This window comes from Erinaceus europaeus, chromosome 13 (assembly GCF_950295315.1).
Source record: "Erinaceus europaeus chromosome 13, mEriEur2.1, whole genome shotgun sequence".
In the NCBI taxonomy this organism is placed as follows: Eukaryota; Metazoa; Chordata; class Mammalia; order Eulipotyphla; family Erinaceidae; genus Erinaceus; species Erinaceus europaeus.
Genome location: NC_080174.1, coordinates 39,071,212 through 39,089,679, shown reverse-complemented (window position 1 = coordinate 39,089,679; position 18,468 = coordinate 39,071,212). Strand labels below are relative to the sequence as shown.

Here is an 18,468-nt window from a genome sequence, read left to right as displayed (position 1 = left end):
TTACATTTTGTTTTTTTCCCCCCAACAATTTCATTGTGAGATAGGTTATACAGTACAGTTGTTGACATATGAGAAGATGAGTACCCCATATTTTATGTCATTAATTCTCTGTTTTTCAATTCATAGGATGTTTCCTTTTTTGTAAAGGATTTCAAAAATGACTTCCTTTTTGTGTAATTTAATATCTGGGTACATCTACTATGCTTTATAAGAATTATTCACTTGACATGTATTCCTACAAGTAGGATAGCTGGGTCAAAGTGTACTTGGCTATAAACCATTAACCCCCAATATATATATATATATTTAGAGAGAGAGAGAGAGAGAAAATATACTTGGCTTAGCACTTACAACACATTATGTTATATCCCCCAAACACCCTCTAGTGCTATTTCCCCAAACACCAAAGGAATGCTCTGTGTGGCTAAGCACGAATCCTCCCTTCCCATAATAGGAAGGCATCCTCCTCCTCCTCCCAACTCCTCTTTGCTCCATGTTTCTGTCCATCCAGTTGATCTCCCCTGTGAAGTCTTCCTAGTCCTCAATGTCTGGGTCAGGTTTTAGTGGATCAGCAGTAATCAGAACAAACACAGTTCTCTAGTCCATTTTAAGGACAGATAATTAGCAAGCAGTAAGGTATGAAGTCAATCCTGTCCCTCATCTCCTAAAATGCTGAGTGCCTACAGGGTTCAGGAGGTCTTTCCCAAGAAGGCACAGTGGGCTGGGTGGGATAGGACACGAGGAGAGATTGAGGGAACTCCACTAAAAAAAAAACACTTTGGATTTCTTGACTTTTCCCCCCAACAAGGTGCAACTGGGAGCAGGACACATGCCCCCCCCCCCCCCCCTTTAAACCAAAGCATTAACTCTGCTCTGGCTTATGATGGTGCCAGGAACCTTTGGTGTTGAAAACTTTTTGTACAAACATCTTTTTTTCAATTTCCTTGGTGTACAACAACCACAGAGTGGAACTACCCAGTCATATAGTAACTGTGTTTAACTTTCTGAGGAAATTTCAAACCAATTTCCACAAGGACATTATCAATGCATATTCCCATCAATTAAGAGTTTCCATTTAACCAAATGCTTGTCAATACTTGTTATTTCCTTTCTAAAGAAATTTATGATAGCCTTCCTAGAGGCTCTAACTGTGGTTTTGATCTGATGCTCCCTAGTGACTAATGATATTCATGTGCTTATTAATAGCTAATTGTTTAACTTTTTTTTTTTTTTTTAAGAAATGTGCATCCAGGTCCTTCAACCATTTTTAAAAGTTGAGATAAGGAAGTCTGGTGGTGTTGCAGTGAGTTAAGCTAAGTGATGCAAAGTGCAAAGAACGTATAAGGTATAAGGATCCCGGTTGGAGTCCCTGGCTCCCCACCTGCAGGGGAGTCAATTCACAGGCAGTGAAGCAGGTCTGCAGGTGTCTATCTTTCTGTCCCCCTCTCTGTCTTCCCCATCTCTCTCCATTTCTCTCTGTCCTAACAACGATGACATCAATAATAACTACAACAAAAATTTTAAAAAAAGGGTAACAAAAGGGAAAATAAGTAAATAAATATAAATTTTTTTTTTAAAGTAGAGATAAAATTCACATACTAGGCTGGCAGAGCCAAGATAACAACTGAGAAGTAGCTACTGGTCTGAGCTCCGACAACATCTGCTGGAAACAGTAGGATTTTTTGCCTTCAGCAGGACAGTAAATACGGGGTCCTAGTTGTGACACCAAGGGGGTGAATATAGCTCAATTTGGGTTAAAAAATAGAGAAAAAAGAAAGGAAATTTTTTTATTATTCCCGAAGTGCACCCCCCCCCCATAACCAGACCCTGGGTGCCAGAGAGCTGCTCCTAGCAGGCTCCTCAGTTGAGCTTCTTTCTTTACCAAGATTCCTAGCTCAACAGGGGTTTCATTCTAATCCTGTTCCTTTCTGAAACCCTTGGCCCTTTTTCTTTCTGTCTAAGTGGCCAATTGGACCTACAAAAGGGAAAGACTGCCTGGAGGTGTTTCTGTTTTGTTTTTTTGTTTTGTTATTTTATTTTCTTAACAATCAGCTGCCTCTGCTCAGGTGGCTTGAGGCAATCTGGAGCCATCCAAGCTGAAGACAGGACACGTTTTTTACTCTGCTCTTTTTTATTATTAATATTATATATATGTATATCCCTTTCCCTCCCTCCTTCAGGTTGACCAGAATTAACTCTTAGTGTATTTTCCATTGCTAGGGGACCGGGTGTCTTATATATTGCGAGAGGAACTTGTTTCACTACTCCTACCTCCTCTACCCACTCTCCCCTTCTCCCTCCTCCTAGCTAATTAAAAAATAAAATTAAAAAAAATAAATCTTTGCTTTCACACCTCTATTAGAGTTCTTTTTCTTATCATTTTTCCTTTCTCTCTCATTTTTCTTCTTTCTTTTCTTTTTTTCTTTTTCTTATTCTTGTCTTCCTTTCTTCCTTCCTCCTTCTTCAGCTTTCTGAATTCACTGATACTCATTTGTGAATTATTTAAATTATTATTTAATTCACTGACACTCATTTGTGAATTATTTAAATTATTATTTAATTCACTGATACTCATTTGTGAATCTGACTCAGAGTGGACTCTTTATGTGTGTATCTCTGCTCTACTTCCCTTTCTCCTCTTGCTACTCCTAGAATATACAGTGGATAGTAGATTGACATAATTGTCTATTCTTGCTAGCCCTTTTTTCCTTTCTCTTTCTTATTCACTTGGACTTGGTTGCTATTTTTTCATGGACAGGAGACATTGTTCGGCTAACTGGTAGTGGTTAAACTGCTTCAATCCTTGCTTCAGTTGCTATTGTAATTTATGAGGTTGGTGATTGCATTTGTCATAAAGGTACTTAGTATAGTATTGCTTGTATTCAAAACACAACAACTGAGGAACAATAGAACATAAAAATAAGAAACACATTAATCAAAAAAATGGGTAGATCAAGAGCAAATAAAACTGCTACTACAATGAATGAAGACAAGAGCCCAGAAGAAACTACAAATCAGCCAAAAGTAACTATAGATAAGAAAAGTATGCAAGCAATAATAAACTATTAATCACAGAAATGAAAACAACTTTTGGGGAAAGGAATGGCAGTATTAGGGAAACAACAGATGAGACCCTCAAGGAAAATACTGATTACCTTGAGGCAATTAGAGAACTGAAAGCTGAAATAGCTGAACTGAAGAAAGCAGCTGAGGGAAGGGAAAGCAGACTAACAGAAGCAGAAAACAGAATTAGTCAGACAGAGGATGAGCTAGAGAAAACTAAGAAAGAGGTGAAAGAGCTCAAAAAGAGATTGAGAGATACTGAAAACAACAGCAGAGGCATATGGGATGATCTCAAAAGAAGTAACATTCGTATAATTGGCCTTCCAGAGGAAGAAAGAGAGGAAGGGGAAGCAAACATCTAGAGGAAATTATAGAAGAAAACTTCTCAGACCTGAACAACAGAAAGGACATTAAGATTCAAGAGGCCCAGAGAGTTCCAAACAGAATCAACCCAGACCTGAAGACACCAAGACACATCATAGTCACAATGAGAAGAAGTAAGGATAAAGAAAGGATCCTAAAGGCTGCAAGAGAAAAACAAAAAGTCACATACAGGGGAAAACCCATAAGACCATCAGCAGACTTCTCCACTCAAACTCTAAACGTCAGAAGAGAATGGAAAGATATCTATCAAGCCCTGAATGAAAAAGGGTTTCAACGAAGGATAATATATCCTGCTAGACTTTCATTCAAACTAGATGGAGGAATCAAAACCTTCTTAGGCAAACAACAGTTAAATGAGGCAACCATCACCAAACCTGCCCTGAAAAAGAGGTTCTAAAAGACCTCTCATAAACAAGAACTTCACTATAATACTTGCCATATATCAGAGCAAATAAAAATTTGTTGAACAATGGCACTACAATACATTAAATCCATAATATTAATAAATGTCAATGGCTTAAACTCACCCATCAAAAGGCACAGAGTGGGAGGCTGGATCAGAAAACATAATCCAACCATATGCTGCTTCTAAGAATCCCATCTGACACAACAAGATAAACACAGACTTAAAGTGAAAGGATGGAAAACTATCATACAGGCTAATGGACCATCAAAAAAGGCTGAACATCCATTCTCATCTCTGACACAACAGATTTTAAATTAAATAAAGTAATAAAAGATAGACAAGGACATTACATAATGATTGGAGGATCAATCATCCAAGAAGACTTAACAATTATTAACATCTATGCACCTAATGAGGGACCATATAAATACATCAAGCACCTAATGAAAGAACTTCAAAAATACATCAATAGTAATACAATAATAGTGGGAGATTTTAACACCCCACTCTCACACTTAGACAGATCAACAAAGCTGAGAATCAATAAAGAAGAGAATTAAATGAAGAGATGGTCAGACTAGACCTCCTGGACATTTTCAGAGCCCTTCACCCCAAAAAACTGGAATACACATCCTTCTCAAATCCACACAACACATACTCAAGGATAGACCACATGTTAGGCCACAAAGACAGCATCAATAAATTCAAGAGAACTGAAATCATTCCAAGTATCTTCTCAGACCACAGTGGAGAAAAGATAACATTTAACAACAAACAAAATTATTAAAAGACACAAAATTATTAAAATTATTAAATTTGGAAACTAAACAACATACTGCTTAAGAACCACTGGGTCAGAGAGTCACTCAAGCAAGAAATTCAAATGTTCCTGGAAACAAATGAAAATGAAGACACAACCTATCAAAATATTTGGGACACAGCTAAAGCAGTATTGAGAGGGAAACTCATAGTCATACAATCACAACAAGAAAAAGCTCAAATAAACGACCTTACTGCACACCTCAAGGACTTAGAGGACGAGGAACAAAGGAACCCTAAAGCAACCAGAAGGACAGAAATCACTAAAATTAGAGCAGAAATAAACAACATCAAAAATAAGAGAACCATACAGAAGATCAATGAAGCCAAATGTTGGTTCTTTGAAAGATTAAATAAAATTGACAAGCCCCTAGCCAGACTTACTAAACAAAAAAGGGGGAAGATTCAAATTAATAGAATTGTAAACGATAGAGGAGATATCACAACTGACACCACAGAAATCCAGAAAATCATGCGAAATTTCTATGAAGAACTATATGCCACCAAGTTAGAGAATCTGGAAGAAATGGAACAATTCCTAGAAACATATGCCCTTCCAAAACTGAACCAAGAAGAATTACAAAACCTAAATGCACCAATCACAGACAAAGAAATTGAATCCGTTATTAAGAATCTCCCCAACAACAAAAGTCCTGGACCAGATGGCTTCACAAACGAATTCTACAAAACCTTCAGGAAACAGTTAGTACCCATACTTCTAAAGCTTTTCCATAAGATCGAAGAAACAGGAACACTCCCTTCCACCTTCTATGAGGCCAACATCACCCTGATACCAAAAGCAGATAGGGACAGAACAAAAAAGGAAAACTACAGACCAGTATCTCTGATGAACATAGATGTCAAAATATTAAACAAGATCTTGGCCAACCGGATACAGCAGCATATCAAAAAGATTATTCATCACGACCAAGTGGGATTTATCCCAGGAATGCAAAGTTGGTTCAACATCCGTAAGTCAATCAATGTCATTCACCACATCAATAAAAGCAAAGCCAAAAACTACATGATTATCTCAATAGATGCAGAGAAAGCCTTTGACAAAATCCAACACCCATTCATGCTCAAAACCCTACAAAAATGGGAATAGACGGGAAATTCCTCAAGATAGTGGAATCCATATATAGCAAACCTACAGCCAACATCATACTCAATGGATAGAAGCTGAAAGCATTCCCCCTCAGATCGGGAACTAGACAGGGCTGTCCACTGTCACCATTACTCTTCAACATAGTATTAGAAGTTCTTGCCATAGCAATCAGGCAAGAGAAAGAAATCAAAAGAAAATAAATCGGAAGGGAAGAAGTCAAGCTCTCACTATTTGCAGATGATATGATAGTATACATAGAAAAACCTAAAGAATCCAGTAGAAAACTACTGGAAGTTACTAGGCAATATAGCAAGGTGTCAGGCTACAAAATCAATGTACAAAAATCAGTGGCATTTCTTTATGCAAACACTAAATCTGAAGAAGAAGACATCCAGAAATCACTCCCATTCAATAAAATACCTAGGAGTAAAGCTGACCAAAGAAGTGAATGACTTGTATACTGAAAACAATGAGTCACTATTCAAGGAAATAGAAACTGATACCAAGAAATGGAAAGATATCCCATGCTCATGGATTGGAAGAATAAGTATCATCAAAATGAATATTCTCCCCAGAGCCATATACAAATTTAATGCAATACCCATCACAGTTCCACCAAGCTTCTTTAAGAGAATAGAACAAACACTACAATCATTTATCTGGAACCAGAAAACACTTAGAACTGCCAAAACCATCTTGAGGAAAAGAAACAGAAATGGAGGCATCACACTCCCAGACCTCAAACTATATTATAAAGCCATCATAATCAAAACAGCATGTTACTGGAACAAAAATAGGCACACAGACCAGTGTAACAGAATTGAAAGTACAGAATTAAACCCCCACATCTATGGACATCTAATCTTTGATAAGGGAGCCCAAAGTATTAAATGGAAGAAGGAGGCTCTCTTCAATAAATGGTGCCAGGAAAACTGGGTTGAAACATGCAGAAGAATGAAACTGAACCACTTTATCTCACCAGAAACAAAAACCAACTCCAAATGGATTAAAGACCTGGATGTTAGACCAGAAACAATCAAATACTTAGAGGAAAACATTGGTAAAACACTTTCCCACCTAAACCTCAAGGACATCTTTGATGAAACAAACCCAATTGCAAGAAAGACTAAAGCAGAAACAAACAAATGGGACTATATCAAATTGAAAAGCTTCTGCACAGCCAAAGAAACTATCACACAAACAAAGAGACCCCTCACAGAATGGGAGAAGAGATCTTCACTTGCCATACATCACACAAGAGACTAATCACAAAAATATACAAAGAGCTCAGCAAACTTAGCACCAAAAAAGCAAATGACCCCATCCATAAATGGGCAGAGGATATGAACAGAACATTCATACCAGAGGAGATCCAAAAGGCTAACAAACATATGAAAAACTGCTCCAGGTCGCTGATTGTCAGAGAAATGCAAAAAGACAACATTGAGATACCACCTCACTCTTGTAAGAATAGTGTACATCAAAAAGGACAGTAGCAACAAATGCTGGAGAGGCTGTGGGGACAGAGGAAGCCTTTTGCACTGCTGATGGGAATGTAAATTGGTCCAGCCTCTGTGGAGAGCAGTCTGGAGAACTCTCACAAGGCTAGACATGGACCTTCCATATGATCCAGTAATTCCTCTCCTGGGGTTATACCCCAAGGACTCCATAACACCCAACCAAAAAGATGTGTGTACTCCTATGCTCATAGCAGCATAATTCATAATAGCTAAAACCTGGAAGCAACCCAGGTGCCCAACAACAGATGAGTGGCTGAGAAAGCTGTGGTATATATCCACAATGGAATACTATGCAGCTACTAAGAACAATGAACTCAACTTCTCTGACCCATCTTGGTCAGAGCTAGAAGGAATTATGTTAAGTGAGCTAAGTCAGAAAGATAAAGATGAGTATGGGATGATCCCACACATAAACAGAAGTTGATAAAGAAGATCAGAAAGGGAAACTAAAAGCAGGATCTGACTAAATTGAAAGTAGGGCACCAAAGTAAAAACCCTGTGGTGAGGGGGAGGGTGGACATGCGGCTTCCTGGGCCTGCAGGGGGGTGGGATGGGTCACAATCTTTTGGTGGTGGGAATGGTGTTTATACTCCTATTAAATTATAGTCATACAAGTAACTATTTAATTAATATGAGAGGGGGAAAAATTGATTGTATGTCTAACAAAGGGACTTCTCAAAGTTAACCCAATTACCAAATAATGTGATGTTAACAATAACTATCCATTGTCTTCTTGAACCCTAAGACAGCAGGAACCTCACATTTCCACTATAGAGCCTAAACTTCCCCCAGTCCTGGGACCCTAGGGTAGGGCCCACTTTCCTGCATGCTTCTCCCAATTCTTATCAAATAATATTGCACCTGCCAATCGCAACCTAAGCAACACAATGAGTGCCACCTCAACATGCTTCAGCTCAGACTGCGTCCAGAGACTTCAGGTGTGGAATGACAACCGTTCAGCTTCATTACACCGCCACCAGATTCCAGATGCCATCAGGATGCCAGCCAGGCTTCCCTGGACTGAAGACCCCACCAATGTGTCCTGGAGCTCTGCTTCCCCAGAGACCCACCCTACTAGGGAAAGAGAGAGGCAGACTGGGAGTATGGATCGACCAGTCAATGTCCATGTTCAGCAGGGAAGCAATTACAGAAGCCAGACCTTTCACCTTCTTCAACCCACAAAGACCCTGGGTCCATGCTCCCAGAGGGATAGAGAATGGGAAAGCTATTGGGGAGGGGATGGGATATGGAGATTGGGTGGCGGGAACTGTGTGGAATTGTACCCCCCATCCTATGATTTTGTTAATGTCTCCTTTCTTAAATAAATAAATTAAATAAAAAATAAAAAAAATTCACATACTATAAGACTGGCCATCTGAAACTGTAGAATGCAGTGGCATTTAGTATACTTGCAAGATTGTACAACCTTCTTTTGTTTTTTGTTTTCTGTATGTCTTGTATCTCTGTTTGTTCCTCTGTTCCTTTGCTACTTCCTCCTTTTGTATTAAATACATACATTTTCCAGTGTGCCATTTTAATTTTAAAGTTTCCTATTGAGGAAACTGCCAAACTATTTTCCATAGTGACTATACCAATTTATATTCTCACAAATGGAGGTTTCCAATTTCTCAATGATCTTGCCAGTTATTGTTATTTTCCTTTTTCAAATATCAATATTTTTTATGATAGCCTTCCTACTCTGTGTGAAGTAGTATCTAGTTGTGGTTTTGACTTGTACTTCCCTGAGGACTAAGGATGCTAAGACTCAGCATGACATTAGCATTGTGTTTCTAAAAGTGAAAGGAGGATGTTAAGGTCTAAAAGAAAAGACTACATGCCTCAGAATAGAGGATGCCAATCACCATAGCCGCATTTCCTTCTATGGACTTTGCTAGTTTCTGATGGTATCTTTTTTTTTTTTTTTCCCCTTGTACCAATAGCTTTTCCTTATTTTATTAAAGAAAGGAAGGCTTATCTCACACTCATGTAGAATCTTACTCTGGTACTTTGCTCCAAGTTGTAAAGTTACCAGGAATTTAAAGGAAATTTTGTTTCCTGGGAGATTTCTCTTATGATAAGTACATATTATAGGGATAATTTTCTTTCTTTCTCTTATACATTTGTGTTGAGGCATAAGAATGGGATACTTCGGCCCTTGTTTGGGCATTATGAAATTGGAGAGACTGATCTAACTGATATTTGGACAATAAAGTCTAGTTTTGTTAATTAGATTATACTTATAGCTCTAAGCTTTGAAAAGAGCAACAAGAGATTTATAATTGATACGTATTTATATACATATATACATGCATATATATTTATAGACACAAAAAAATCTATGCATTATAATGTGCAAATAGGCAAAATGAAGTAAAATTAATGGCATTCCTGGTTCCTAAATGCTTTTTAGATATACATGTTAATTCAGAGTATTTCCAAGTCATAATTGAGAATGTCTTTTTGATAAACTTCATAAAAACTGTGAAACCAAAAAAACTTTTGTTTTAAATTAAGTGTGTCTAGCATTTTGTTTTGAACAAAATGAAGGAGGTTCTAATCATATTACCAGCTAATAATTCAATAAAAATAGTTTGCCATTATGTAAGAATGTATAACTTAGAAGGAGTTGAAAGAATTTAGTGATTATATTTCTATTATAGACACTTACCTATGTGAAAGAGGTTCTCAGGATGCCAGCTATAAAATCCAAAACTTGTAACAGAATTGATGCTAAACTCTCTCATTTTAGTTAATTAACAGAACATCTGAGAACATCATGGATGATGGAAGTGACAGGGTGTCTTTCTTTCTATCTTTCTCTCTAAAAATGCAGAGTAGAAGTTAGGTTGGGGTGGTATCTCAGCAATTCTGTGTATGCATGAAGTCCTGGGTTCATTCTCCAGTACTTTACTGGAAGAAAAAAAAAAGTAGCAGCTGGGGAAATAGCTCAGTTGGTAGAGCATTGGGCTTTCATGCCTGAAGTTCTCAGTTGGATCCTCTCCACCAGAGTAGCCTCTGGCTTATTTATCTCTATCCTTCTCTCTGGGACATGTAAAACTTTCTTTTCTATCCCTTTCCTCCCTCCTCTCTCAATTTCTCTTTGTCCTATCAAATTAAAAAAAAAGAATTACATATATGTGGAGAGAGAGAGAGAATATGAACTACAGGGGCCAGGCAGTGGTGTATCTGGTTAAGCTCACACACTACAGTGCAAAAGGACCTAGGTACAAGCCCCTAGTCCCCACCTGTAGGGGGAAAGCTTCATGAGTGGTGAAGCAGGGCTGCAGGTGTCTCTTTCCTTTTCTATCTCTCCCTCCCCCCAATTCCTCTCTGTCTCTATTCAATAATAATAAAATTAAATTAAAAAAAAAATAGATACCGGGAGTTGGGCTGTAGCACAGAGGCTTAAGCGAACGTGGCTCAAAGCGCAAGCTGGTTCAAGCCCCTGGCTTCCCACCTGCAGGGGCCTCGCTTCACAAGCGGTGAAGCAGGTCTGTAGGTGTCTTTCTCTCTCCCTGTCTTCCCCTCCTCTCTCCATTTCTCTCCGTCCTATCCAACAACGACAACATCAATAACAACAATAATAAGTACAACAAGGGCACCAAAAGGGAATAAATAAATATTTAAAAAATCTTAAAAAAAAACCTTACCAAAAAAAAGATACGTACAGATCTGTGAAACACCCTCCCTTCGACAGGTGGGGAACAGGGGCTCTAACTAGGGTCCTTGAACATACTAACCTGTGTGCTCAACTGAGTGCACTACTAGCCAGACCTTGAAAAGTTTTCAGTTTTTGACATCAACTAAAAGAATGTGTAAAGAATATAGGCCTGCCTGCCTGCCTCCCCTGACCCCTCTCTCTTTGTCTCACCACCAGGGCTTTTATTGTGTTTTCCACCTGTGTGATTTCACTGCTCCCAGTGGTCTTTCTCTTACTTTTTATCCAGATAGAGGGTGAAAAACAGTGGGAGACAGATACAGGAGAGATACCACAGCACCTTTCCACTGCTCACTAAGCTTCCTTTTTGCATGGTGTACCCAAGTAGTGGCCAGGGGCTGGTACAGTGAGTTATCTCCTAGCCACCAAGGTGTTTCTTTAGAGGATCATTTGAGGACCTCAAAGGAAACCTTTCATGACAAGTGACTCTTTTTAAAAAAAAAATTATCAGTGATTTAATAATGATTGACAAGATTGTGGGATAAGAGGGGTACAATTCCATACAATTCCCACAACCAGAGTCCTGTATCCCATCCCCTCCATTGGAAGGTTGCCTATTCTTTATCCCTCTGGGAATATATACCAAAGAGTTTCATGGGGAGCAGAAAGTGGGAAGTCTGGCTTCTGTAATTGCTTCTCCACTGGACATGGGCATTGACAGGTCAATCCATACTCCCAGCCTGTTTCTATCAGAAAATGATACTTTAGAATCAAAGCAAAGCCCTCAACCTCATGAGAAACAGAGACCTGGCCAGGCAGGTGCTCTGACCAGTAACTCCATTTACCTGGGCTAATGAGTAACAGCTAGAAAGTTATCTGGCAGCCAGCCTACAGGAAGTACCTTGGGTAGGAGACAAAAGGATTCTGATTTCTGTTCCAACACACCTCAAAGCTGCTTTTCCACATTAAGGGAGATAAAAGGGAGCTGGAAATGGGCTCCTGGAGTTGTTCAGAAACCTGAGGCCTTATGAAGGGCTATTCAGAGGACCCATGGAATCTTATGTCTGCAAGTTCGAGGACAGGAGGACTCAACAGATTTGCCTCAATAAACTCAGGTTCATTTTCCCTAGGTGAGATGACAACGTTCTTCTCTCAGAGTTGCTGCATTAACTTCCAGAGATAATTTGGACAAAGAATTTGATGTTAGAGTGAAGTACAAGTGGTTGCTAATATTTAGCTCTCTTTGCCTATAAAAAGTGGCAATTTCATATGGTTCAACCTATAACTAGTTCCTGCTATATTATTTTTACCCAGAGAGGTCTAGCTGCCCTCGGATGAAATGTTGTTTAAATCCACAAGGCTGCATGAGAATGTATGTTAACCACTTGCCAAGAGGAAATAAAAGGAAATAAGCATCTGTGGTCATATAGACAAATCAACACTTATTTCATGGGGAAGGTAAGAATGGGGGAAACTAAGAAATGAAAATTGTACATCTCACAAGAATAAACCAGTGTAAATAGCAAAAACACTATTAAAGATTCTATGATGGGAAATATGTCAACATTAGAGCACTGAACTTACATGCATGAGATCCCTGAAGTTGTCAATATATATTGGCACCCTCAGTGCCAATATATGCCAGAACTGAGTGGTGCTCTGGTATTTCTCAGCCTCTCATTTATTTATGAAAATAAATAAATGGGCTGGAAAATAGTTCACCTGGATAATGCGGCTGCTTTGTCACACACATGACCCAGGTTTGTGCCTGGTTGATACCACACTGGAAGCAGCTTTAATGCTGTGTTGTCTATCCCTCTGTTGTCGTTCTAGTTTGTTTTACTAGAACACTGTTTAGTTCTGGTTTATGGTGGTGCTGGGGATTGAACCTGGGAACTTTGGTGTCTTAAATACGAAAGTCTTTTTGCATAACAATTATTTATATATTCCCAGCCCTGTCTATCTGAAAAAGCCAGTTTGGAGCAGTGAGACCCAATGATATAAAATAAAATAGATCTTTTAAAAAGTGTATCTTTTAACATGTAAACATTTTATGGACAGCACCTGTGATACTTATCTACAATAAAAAATGTAAAGTGTATAATTAAATGCATTGTTAAGACTTCTTTGACTTAGAACTCCTGAGTATTAATTCAATATAGACATTTTATTGATAATATATATAAATAGGGAGTTGGACTGTAGTGCAGCGGGCTAAGCGCAGGTGGCGCAAAGCACAAGGACCAGCATAAGGATCCCGGTTCGAACCCTGGCTCCCCACCTGCAGGGGAGTCACTTCACAGGTGGTGAAGCAGGTCTGCAGGTGTCTATCTTTCTCTCCTCCTCTCTGTCTTCCCCTCCCTCTCTCCATCCCTCTCTGTCCTATCCAACAATGACAACAACAATAATAACTACAACAATAAAACAACAAGGGCAACAAAAGGGAATAAATAAATTAAATAAATATAAAAAAGTTAAAAATATATATATATATAAATAATTTTATTTTTATTTATTTATTTTTTTTACCAGAGCACTGCTCTGCTCTGGCTTATAGTGGCATGCATGATTGAAACTGGGACCTTGGAGCCTCAGGCAAGAGAGTCTGTTTACATAACCATTATGTTATCCTCCCAGCCTCTCTCCACTCCCCATCTTATTGGTTAAATCAAATACATGTATATACCAGGAGTGGCACTAAGTCCTTTCTTCTCTTTTTCAAAAATTTATTTGTTTTATTTGATAGACAGAAGTTGAAAGGGAAGGGGAAAATAGAGAGGGAGAGAGAAAGAGAGACACTTGCAGCATTAGCCATTACCCATGAACTTCCTCATTTGGGGACTGGGGGCTTGAACTTGGGTCCTTGTACATGGTAACATGTGCACTTAACCTGGTTTGTCACCACTGGGCCCCCACTAAGTCCTTTCTATGTACCTTGGGTCCACAAACAACTCTTTGTAGTTAGTGCTAGTACAAATGCTATTTTTAAAAAAATATTTATTTCCTTTTGTTGCCCTTGTTGCTTTATTGTTGTAGTTATTATTGTTGTCGTCATTGTTGGATAGGACAGAGAGAAATGGAGAGGGGAGGGGAAGACAGAGAGGGGGAGAGAAAGATAGACACCTGCAGACCTGCTTCACCACCTGTGAAGCGACTCCTCTGCAGATGGGGAGCAGGGGTCTCGAACCGGGATCTTTCCTCCCATCCTTGTGCTTTGCACCACCTGCACTTAACCACTGTGCTACCGCCCAACTCCCCTCAAATGCTATTTTTTAGCAGAAAGGTTGACAGGCTGAACAAAAGTTCAGAAGGTAAACAACTTGTCCAAGGTGATGATGGGTGGATCTGAAGCTAAAGGTCTAGCTTCTAGTAGCCAGATGAAAATTACCCCATTCACACTGTCTGCCATTGTCATCTCTGAAATGTCCTTCAAAGGTGGTAAATATATTTGGAAAAAAAAGATAATAATAATAACCCTACCTTGTAAGTGATATGTCTCCACTGATAACAGAGGCAGATGGGGTTGCTTTTAAAAAGTCATTTCTACAAGCATATTATCTCCATGAATAATAAATGACTACACACAGCTATGGTTAATAACAGTATAACTTATGCTTTTTCATCCAAGCTTTTCAAAGGATCTCCTCCACACTAATTATTCGCCCCCTCTAAACTCTCATGAAGTGACTGGCTCAGTTTTATGAGCACTTTAAATTCTAGCAAAGATGTTGCTACCAGCCCAGGAATCATACAGTTTTGAACACTTAGACACCCTCTTTTGGTGAAGGGTAATTCAGAGTTGAGGAGATAACAGCACTCTTGACATCAAGTTCCTCCTTCAAATCTCAGAATTGCAAAAGGAGGATGTCCATGTCAGAAGGACAGTGCAGGTACAGCTTCCACCCCTGGACACTGCTTTCTAAACCCACAGAGCTCCTCTTTTTACTGAGGAACCACCCCAGAAGAGTCCATGGAAGTTCTTTAAAGTGTTATTTATAAGTACACAGGATTGGATAACCTAGAAGAGACACTGAACCTCAGAATCAGTAACTCTGTCCCTTAAGAAAAAAAATATTAATGCATGTACAAACTATTGTATTTACTGGCAGCTGTAAAACATTAGTCCCCCAATAAAGGAAAAAAATGTTAAAAAAAAAAGTGAGGCTGAAACGATAGGTATTTCTAGGCCAGGTGATGGTACATCCAACAGAGCACACATGCTACCATGCTCCAGGACCTGGGTTCAAGACCCTGGTCCCCACCTGCAGAAGAGAAACTTTATTATTATTATTTTTTATTTTATTTTTAATATTTCATTTTATTTATTTATTCCCTTTTGTTGCCCTTGTTGTTTTATTGTTGTAGTTATTATTGTTGTCGTCGTTGTTGGATAGGACAGAGAGAAAATGGAGAGAGGAGGGGAAGACAGAGAGGAGGAGAGAAAGATAGACACCTGCAGACCTGCTTCACCGCCTGTGAAGCGACTCCCCTGCAGGTGAGAGAAGAGAAACTTTATGAGTAGTGGAGCATTCCTGCAGGGCTCTCCCTCTTTCTCTCTCCCTCTCTCTCTCCCCCTTTACTTCTTGTATTTCTTTTTGTCTCTTTCAAAAAGAAAAGAAAAGAAAAAAAAGGTCACTGGGAATGGTGGAGTCACTCCAGCAATAGCCCTGATCTCATAAAAGTAAACAAAACAACCACCAGCAACAAGAGGTGTGCCCACTGAGAAGCAGCTTGTGAGAACTGCCTGAGGAGGCCTCTCTGTGTCATCAGCTTTTTCATATGTAAAATAATGCTTACTCTTAAACTTTTATGGAGATTAGTACAGTCCTTGTTATATAGTCAATATTCAACAAGTGTTAGCTGCTATTATTATGGAGATGAGCATTATAACAATTACGACTGGCTATGGGAGTATGCAAAAAGACCTCTTTTTTCCACCAGGAAAACTAACAAAGGCTTCGTGGAATAGATGGTATTTGAGCTGGAGCTGGAAGGATGGATAGGATTTCCACAGGTAGAAACTGGGGGTAGAGCAGGCAGCTTTAATTTCTTCATCTGTAAATTCAGGTCATCCTCATGATTAACCATAGGATAGATTTAAAGCTGGACCAAGGAAAAGCTATGAAATTTCCTTCCCATGCTAAATTGTTAGAGAATGATAAAGCTGGGACTTGAAGTCAAGTTTCTGGTTTCAAAGGCCATGCTCTATAGCTCTGATTTGGTGTGTTTTGTTATATTATATTTAAATAAATAAATAATTACTTTTTGCTTCCAGAGTTGTTGCTGGGGCTCAGTGCCTGCATCACTCTACCATTTCTGGAGGGTGAGAGACAGTGAAAAAGAGAGGGAGAGGCAGAAAGAGTGACATCAGTAACACTGCTTCATTGCTTTTGAATCTTTCCCCTTGCAGGTGGGACTGGGGACTCAAATCTGGGTCCTTATGCTTGATGTGCACATGTACACTCTGCTAGACAACCACCTGACCCCTGAAACCCTGTTTTTTGTGCCAGATTCTGTCTTTTTTTTTTCTAAAGGTTTTTTTTTTTAATTTTTTAACTTTATTTATTTATTTGTTATTGGATAGAGACAGAGAGAAATTGAGAGAGAAGGGAGAGGTAGACAGGAAGAGAGACAGACACCTGCAGACCTGCTTCACAGGCGGTGAAGCGACTCCCCTGCAGGTGGGGAGCCGGAGGCTTGAACCGGGAAGGACAAAAAAGAAAAGAAAAAGCACTTTCCCCTAACCCCAAGCAAAATTAACTACACCTTCTTCTTCTGCACTGTGAACTTTGTTCCTCTTTGGAAACAAAAAGAATTTGAGCTAGTACCTTCTACATGTTTGGCACTGGGATAGGTTCTTTTTCATTGTTCCATACAACTTAAAGGGATGAGGCATGGGGGATAGAAGGAGGCATTCCTACCACCTGAAAGGTTAAATATTATGTCTAAGAAGCAAAGTGGGGACTTGAACTTAGGTCATCTTCACTTTATTCCACCCCATACCTATTAGCTCTTAGTGCTTTATTCATATGTCAGTCTCCTACCTCCATGCTTAAGCTCTTTGGTAAAGTTACTATGGATCATTTATCTTTGCTCTGTTGACAGATATTTTTGCAAGAAGTGACTAAATTGTGTTTATTAAAGTAACAGTGAAATGAAATGAAAACTTATTAAAAAATTTATCAGGGAGAGTGTTCTGTGTCTTCTTGGATTCCATATTTGCCTATTAGGCAAATGGCCCATTCATCACTGGGCCATTTGTAGTCTATATATAATCTTATTTTCTATATTCTTGATAATCAAGTATTTGTGGCCTTGCTGACCAGAAAGAGCCTCTCCCAGGACCAGACAATTCTTAAAGACAGCAAAAGACCATGCATTTTGGAAATGTTGTACTCAATCATTTACACCACCACCTGGCCCTGGAGCGTGCTCTTTGGGAAGTTGACTGTAGCCCTGTTTAGCTACCCCAGATTAGGAACAACCTAAACATCCAACAATGGGGGTATGTTCAGAAAATTCTGATACAGCATTTCAACAATCATTCAAAAAGCATGTTCCCAATCACTGCTCAATGTCATGGAAGAAATATTTCACAAGCCAGGTTAAGCGAAACAACTAAAATACAAAACTGAATGCAAATCTGATCCCAGGTTTGTTAATACCAAGGGAAAAAAATGAAGGAAGTATACTGAACAGTGAATAAAGGTTGTCTCCAAATAATGGAGTTGGTGATTTTTTTTCCTTTTTATTTTTAATTTTTTTTATGGTACACTGTCTCATGTATGCATGATTTCATGGCTCCTGGGGTAGACTTCTTAAAATTAATTAATTAACTTATTAACTTTATAGAGACAGAGAGAAATTGAGAAAGGAGGGCAAGATAGCGAGGGAAAGAGACAGAGAGACACCTGTAGGTAGGAAACAGAGGCTTACACCTGGGTCCTTGCACACTGTAATGTGTGTACTTAACCAGGTGTGCCACCGCCTGACCCCCAGCTTTTTTACTCAGTTGACATATAAGAAAGAAGGAGAAATAATACAGTACTGGAGCTTCCTCTGGTACCATGGTACTCCATTTGGTGTTGGGACTCAAAGTTTGGCTATGTTCATGGCAAAGTATGTACTCTACTTGGTAAGTTATTTCTCCAGCCCCTGGAGGAGGTGATAAAAAAAAAATTCTTTGAAGTATAAGTATACTCCTTAATTTTTTTCTCTACCTATTTATTTATTTGTCGTTTATATTTTAGATAGAGACATGGATGGAGGGAGGGAAAGAGGGGGGGGGAGATAAAGGAAGAGAGAGAGAGAGAGGACCACAGTACTAAATCTTCCTTCAACATGGTGGGGACTGGGCTCAAACCTGGGTCACACATATGACAAAGCAGCTTATTATCCAAGTGAGCTCTTTTGCTGGCCCTCTACCTCCTTACTCTTATGTATTGGGATTAGTTTTTCTTTTGATTACATACTCTCTTATGTGTTTGGAGTGCCTGCTTATTTCTGCTAG

General features: G+C 39.0%; 1 protein-coding gene across 2 annotated transcripts in view; it reads right to left on the bottom strand.

Moving 5' to 3' along the window:
* The window catches only part of NIPAL3 (NIPA like domain containing 3), a 62,821-nt gene that overhangs the window by 40,410 nt on the left and 3,943 nt on the right, over nt 1-18,468 (bottom strand). The window lies entirely within an intron of this gene.